This window comes from Aethalodelphis obliquidens, unplaced genomic scaffold (assembly GCF_003676395.1).
Source record: "Aethalodelphis obliquidens isolate GAN/ISIS:26980383/991018 unplaced genomic scaffold, ASM367639v1 scaffold99, whole genome shotgun sequence".
Classification (NCBI taxonomy): Eukaryota; Metazoa; Chordata; class Mammalia; order Artiodactyla; family Delphinidae; genus Aethalodelphis; species Aethalodelphis obliquidens.
Genome location: NW_020838043.1, coordinates 920647 through 927965, shown reverse-complemented (window position 1 = coordinate 927965; position 7319 = coordinate 920647). Strand labels below are relative to the sequence as shown.

General features: G+C 48.3%; 1 pseudogene; it reads left to right on the top strand.

The window, feature by feature from the left end:
• Positions 1-5295: 5295 nt before the first annotated feature.
• Positions 5296-6506, top strand: LOC113614543 (40S ribosomal protein S3 pseudogene; annotated as a pseudogene).
• The last annotated feature ends 813 nt before the right edge of the window (positions 6507-7319 follow it).

The following is a 7319-nucleotide window of genomic DNA, read 5'->3' as shown; positions in this document are numbered from 1 at the left end:
CTCACGCATTCTTGTCAGCTCTATTTTCAAAATAGACCACAAATCTGACCTCTATCCATTATTCCCCATTATTCCCTGCCTCAGCCCCCATCAGCTCCTGGACTAGCACAGTAAGCCTCTGAATGGCTTTCTCTGCTTCTACTTTTACTTGCCTAGAGAATCTCCTTCACACATCGGACAAGGTAACCTTTTAAAAGTTGTAAATCAGATTATGACACTTCCCTGCTCAGAATTCTTCAGTGGATTTCCATCACATTTGGAATAAAAGTCCATGTCCTGGGTAGATCTGGACCCTACCTAATTTATTTATCACTCTCCTCCTCCCTCACTTTGATCTGGCCACACTGGCCTTCTTGCTGTTTATCAAAAACACTAGGCTCATTTCAGTTCCTAGGGCTTTGTACTTGCTGATTCCTCCTCATCAGAGGTCTTTGTATGTTTGGTTCCCTCACCAGGCAGTGTGGATATGTCACAGATGGAAGCGAGCATGGCATTAATTGCCATGCAAGTCAAAGAAATGTGGGTGTTCATTAGACTTGCCTTGCTGATACCCTGATACCCTGTGTTAGATCATTAGGGCGACTTGAAACATACAACTCGGAAATTGCTAGTCATTGCTTAGGATTTTATTTTTATTTGGGGGGGATTTTATTATTCAGGGGCTACTACCTGATCCTGAACCTGACAGAACCCCAATGCATCAGATCTTGGACCGCTTTGAGAACTTTGCCTGTGCTTTTGTGACCTAAATCAAGCAATGATCAATCCCCAAAGAGAATTTATAATTGCAGTCTTAACCAATCAAATAATGCCTTTCAGAATCCTGCCTTATTTGAGAAAAATTCCTCCTTTGACCCTATTCATCCCTTCTGCTTGGGGAAATTTGCAGAGAGTCACTGAACTCGCTTTGATATGACACTGTTTTCCCTTGCCTGGTGAGTAACAAACTCAGCTTTGATCATTCAGCTCTGCTGGTCTGGTCATTTTAATGTGACAGTGCTTTTTTTTTTTTTTTTTTTTTGTGGTATGCGGGCCTCTCACTGTTGTGGAGCACAGGCTCCGAACGTGCAGGCCCAGCGGCCACGGCTCACGGGCCCAGCCGCTCCGCGGCATGTGGGATCTTCCCGGATCGGGGCACGAACCCGCGTTCCCTGCATCGGCAGGCGGACTCTCAACCACTGCGCCACCAGGGAAGCCCGTGACAGTGCTTTAATGATTTAATTTTCTTCCCCTGCATTGTTTTAGGCCTTTTTTTCTCTCATATTTTAGGAACTCTGGTACTTAACGTTGGTCTCTTTGTTTTCCAAAACCCCTTGTGGGAACATAGTGTTTTCCTTCTGAGAGAGGAAGGATTCTACTGACCCGGAATAGGGACAACCACCCGACTGATTTAGGTAGCTCGTTCTTTTGAAAGATTATTATACAAGAATCCATTCCTAAAACTCCATCAAATCTGAATCCTTTTCAGACACACCCCGAAGTAACCCCCCTCTAAACCAAACCAAACCCCTAAACTTTAATTACTATAGCTATTTATTTTGGTTCCTCTCTGTGGGTGAGATTTACATTAATTAGAGTATAATGAAGCCTGCCCTTTCAAACAAATTTATTCCTTTGTTTGCATTCACTTGAGCAAACTGAATGCCCTGTATGTGAGCAGCAAAAGGGAGGCACTGAAATCGGCTTTTACAAGCCAGACCCCCAGACCTCACCTTCCCAGTCCTTCCCAAGACACAGCTTTCCCCACTTGAGATTTGTGAACAGAGACCTCTGTGTGTGTGTGTGTGTGTGTGTGTGTCTTGTTGTTTTCCTACGTGCAGAAGAGACACATTTTCTCAGAAAACATTTCTTTCTCTGCGGCTTTCTGGTTAGTATTCAGGCCATCACCTCTGTTATCAGACGGTGGCAACAAAGCTTTTCCGCTCGAATCTTCTGCGAGGTGGCGGGGAAATGGATTGCACAGTAATGAGCTGTTTTTGCAGGCTTCCTTCGGGAGCCTTTGCTTATATCCCTTGGCAAGAGGAACTAATTCAAAACAGCAACCCAACCCTGGGGCATCTAAAATTCACAGAAATTCAGCTGACTTGACAGTAAGAGGGTCTCACTGAAAATTCGGGGCTGTACATCAGAGAGCTTCGTTCTGAAGAAAGGGGAGGGGTGGCCTTGAAAGGGGAGGGGTGGCCAGAGGTTTTCTGGAACCTTATATAAGTCTTTTATCCCCATCGCTGTTTTCAAGCCAACTGAAGATGGTAGGGAGTGTGCTGGGAGCAGCTTTTCTTTCCTGATTATGCCGTTTCATCCTCTAAGCAGCAGGAACCCGGAGTCTCAGAGCGCTTCCTCCGGAGAGGCAGTCACGAAAGCCGTGACTCTGCCCAAGCTTGGCCTTGGAGACCTTGATCTCCTGAGGGTAGGGCCCGGGCTTTTTCTCTTTAGACCTTCAGGAGCTAACGCGGCACCTGGCACTTAGTGGCCCCTCGACGTCTACTCGGTGGGTGTTCAGTGAGTGGCGGTGGGGCTGGCAGTGGCCGCCCGCTTCCATTTCCCGAGCCGTCATCGGCGCCATCCCCTTGCGGGGGTTCCGGGTGTCAGTTACCCCGCGGGGGCAGCCTTTCCTGCCGGCTCCGGCCTGCGGCTCTCGTCTCCTGTGTTCAGCTGTTAGTCCTCCTTTCCATCCAGTCTCTTTCTCCTCAGAACATGGTGATCCTCCATCTGTAGAGACTTCTCTGCCTCCACCGTGAGAAACTTGCTGAAAACACACACACACCCAGACACACACAAAGACACACACAGATACACAGACACACACAAAGATACAGACACATGCACAGATAGACACACAGACACACACACACAGACACACACAGAGACACACACAAAGACACACACACCCAGACACACACACACACAGATACGCAGACACACACAAAGACACACCCAGACACACCCACAGACACACACCCAGACACACACCCACAGACACACACCCAGACACACACCCAGACATACAGACACATACAGACAGACGCACAGATAGATACACAGACACAGAGCCACACACAGACACAGACACACAGAGACATACACACAGACACACACACAAAGACAGACACAGACATGCACACAGACACACACAAAGACACAGACACACAGACACACACGAAGACACACAGACACACAGATAGACACACACAGACACACAGACAGACACACATAGACACACAGAAACACAAAGACACAGGCACACAGACAGACACACACATGGACAGATGCACAGATGATAGACACACAGACACAGACGTACACACAGACAGACACACACAGACACAGACAGACACACAGGTAGACACACACAGATACACACAGGCACAGACAGATACACACACACACACACACAGATAGACACACACAGACACACATACAGAGACACACAGACACAGGCAAAAACAGACACATAGACACACACATGGACACACAGATACCAACAGACACACACACAGAGACACACATCCTTATGGCCCAGTCTCCCGCTCTCCACATTTCCTCAGTCTTTTGTAGGTTCCAGTTTCCTTCTCTCTCACCCTCACATCTCTCCCTTCACCCTCAAGGGTCTCCTCATTCTTTTAGCCCAGACTGACCATCTGTAATCCCAGCTTCTGCCCTGACTTCCGACTTTCCTTACCCTACATTTCTGCTCCTTTGGTGGGTTTCACCCCTTCACCCCCTGGCACTCCCCTTTATTTAATCGTAATTTAATCTAACCTCCCGTATATCTTAATTTGCTGGAGGTTGGTATTGGAAGCAGTGGTCTTTACCTTTCAGACCGATCTGTGAACAAGTGAAATAGCTGAGCAGTGATAGTTTTAGGGTACACTAGTAGAAATTACATATATTCCTTCTGAGCGTGTGGGGGAATTATTAAGAGGATAAAGCTGGATAAAGCTATACTGTGTTGTTTCATTTAAACCAGTGATTCTCAACCAGAGGCAGTTTTGTTGCCAAGGGGACATTTGGCAATGTCTGGAGACATTTTTAGTTGTCACAACTGGAGGTGGGGGAGGAGGGATGTTCCTGGCATCTAGTGGGTAGAGGCCTGGGATGCTGCTAAATAACCTACGATGCACAGGACTGCTCCACAGCAAAGAATCATTGGGGCCAAAATAGCCACAGTGCCGAGCTGGAGAAACCCTGGCGTATACATTCTTCTCCCTTCTTCCCCAGGCCCTCCTCTGCCCTGTCTCCTGATATTCTGGGTCCTCACAACCTAAGCTTGTCACTTGTGTCCCACGGCCCCAATTGCTGGGTTTGCCCACTGCCTGGAGAGCACGCCATGCTTGGTTTGAATCTCCACGGTGCAAGCTCACCATGAACACTCCTTTGCTCTTGGAATCCTGGTTGGTGGGAGAGGAAGGGCCTTCCAAAGTTTTTCTTTCACCCACCTTCTGATTCTTCAGAGGAAAAGAAGTGACTTTGCTAAGGTCACAGAGCTACTCAGGGTCTACTCTGGGGGCTCTAGCAGGGTTCCGCACTTCCAGCGCCCTTCTCTTTCTACTCACTCACTGCTTTGGGTCAAATAGAAGAAATTACAAACTGACTGCCTGGGCTAGGACAGGAATCAGATGGATGGGGCTCATTGAAATAGGGACACACTAATGCATTTCCCAATTTGCTTTTCTGGGTTGCACGCTCTAGTGCTCGGGCAAGGGTCCCTGCCGGCCACGTGGTATGGCTGATGCACCTTCCTGTCCTCGTAGGGGGGACGCCTCGACGTCCAGTGCCATGCTGGGCAGGGCATTAGGAACAACAGCTTTGGGCAGGCTGTCTTCATGCTGCGCCATGTAGCCAACTATGTACTGAGTCAAGTAGTGCCTGAATCTGGGAACAGAATAGTGTAGACACAGACTTTCTGCAGTCAGGAACCACAGTTTGAGAGAATTACAAGGCAATCTGGGCAACTTCCGTGTCTTCCTTCGCTCCCTCACCTCTCCCCAAACAACCACGTTTTATCAGTGAGGAAGAGGACCTTTTGGTGGGAGGGAGAGGGGATGGGACAGTGTTTTTCCAAGTAAGGTCCTTTGACCTACAAGCCTCAGAATGGCTTTGGGGAAGTGTAAAAATGCATATTCCTAGACCTACATTTTTCATCTCCGGGGTATGGGGCCTCACACTGAAGTTTTTAACAAGTTCCCAGGGTATCCTTCTCTAGTCAGAAGTTTAAGAACCACTGACCCAGACATTTGAATAATTAGGCTTTTTTTCCCCCCCAAACAATCTCAGAAAGTCAGACACTTGTAGACAATGTCTGAATGTCAGAGAGAAGATCTGCTGCTAAAAAAAGACAAAGAAAAACAAACAAAACCATGTCTCTTCTTGGTGACATCTCATGGCCGTAAGGTGACTGAGTTTGAGCGGAGCTTTGAAGATGTAAGGGCCACATCTGGGAATGTGTACAACATACCAGGGAGGGATCAGGCTTTGCTCCTGTTGCGAGTTTTGAAAGGGCTGGCACTGGCCTTCTTCTGCTCTCCTGGCACCTCTTGCGTTCCCTCTTAAGGCCTCTTCAAGAGCCCTTTCTTTGAGAACTGCTTTTTACCCAGCTCCCCAAGGGTGCTCAAGGTGCCTGCTTATCGATCCACCTTGAACAGGCACCAATATATTCTAATTAAGAGAGTGTACAGGTTTCTCCTTTTGGCGGCGCGTGGTGGCAAGAAGGCGGTGCAGATTTCCAAGAAGAGGAAGTTTGTTGCTGACGGCATATTCAAAGCTGAACTGAACGAGTTTCTCATTTGGGAGCTGGCTGAAGATGGGTACTCTGGAGTTGAGGTCCGAGTTACACCAGCCAGGACAGAAATCATTATCTTGGCCACCAGGACACACAATGTTCTTGGTGAGAAGGGCCGGCGGATCCGGGAATTGACTGTTGTGGTTCAGAAGAGATTTGGCTTCCCTGAGGGCAGTGTAGAGCTTTATGCTGAAACGGTGGCCACAAGAAGTCTGTGCGCCATTGCCCAGGCAGAGCCTCTGCGTTACAAATTCCTAGGAGGCCTTGCTGTGTGGAGGGCCTGCTGTGGTGTGCTGCGGTTCATCATGGAGAGTGGGGCTAAAGGCTGCGAGGTCGTGGTGTCTGGGAAACTCCCAGGACAGAGGGCTAAATCCATGAAGTTTGTGGATGGCCTGGTGATCCACAGTGGGGACCCTGTTAACTACTATGTCGATACTGCCGTGCGCCATGACGTGTGCTGGGCACAAGGTAAAGATCATGCTGCCTTGGGACCCAACTGGTAAGACTGGCCCTAAGAAGCCCCTGCCTGATCATGTGAGCATCGTGGAACCCAAGGATGAAAGAAATACTGCCCACCACCTCCATCTCCGAGCAGAAGGGTGGGAAGCCAGAGCCGCCTGCCATGCCCCAACCGGTACCCACAGCATAATAGGGTCTCCTTGGCCGCTGGATCTGGAGTCTGGATGTTGCTCTATAAAGACATTTAATAAAAATCTTTTTAAAAGAAGAAAAAAAAAAGAGTATACAGGCCGTGGACACAGTCCTCATTTTCACAGTAATGCTCACTGGTTTTTGGCTCCCGCCCAAGCATGAAGGATTTTCCAGGGGTGGTGACACTCCGTCTGTGCAACTAGCAAAAGTCCTGGGTTGGTGTCTCTGTTTATTCTTTTGCATTTTGCAGGACCAAGCTTTGGACTCAGCTCTCCTTTCTCTCTTTCCAAAACCCGTAGTCCTTTGCGGAGGGGATGCTGCTGTGCTGTCTTACTGCTCCGATGTCCCAGAAGCACAGTGGTTCCCTGAGCATGGACCCTATTATGTTTTCTTTCAGAAAGAGATGAAGAGCACACATCCTTCTGTTTTGTGCCAAAAAAAATCTGCATAATTATCTGACCTTAATTGATGGTCACTTTTTTATTTTCAAGTGGGGAGAAAAGGAGTCACAGTACCCAAGTTAGTTTTTACAAACTCCCCGGCAGCCCCTAAAACAAATGTCAAAGTTTTGAAACCAATCATACCCATAAGATAGTCACTTGTTCTGTTTCTTATATACCCCAGGGCCTTTGCACTTGCTGTTCCCACTGCCATCTATGCTCTTCATCCGGATAACCACTTGGCTAGCCTGGTTCCCTTGCTTCCTTCTGCTGTCTGCCTAAATGTCTCCTGTTCATGGAGGCCTTCCCTGACCATCCACTATAAAATGTACACTCACTTCCACCCTTGATGCTCCCTCTTCTCCTTTCCTTGCTTCACTTCCCCCCACACCACCCATCTGTCCCTGATGAATTCTACACAGAGTAGCTGTTCGGTTTTTGTGTGTGCA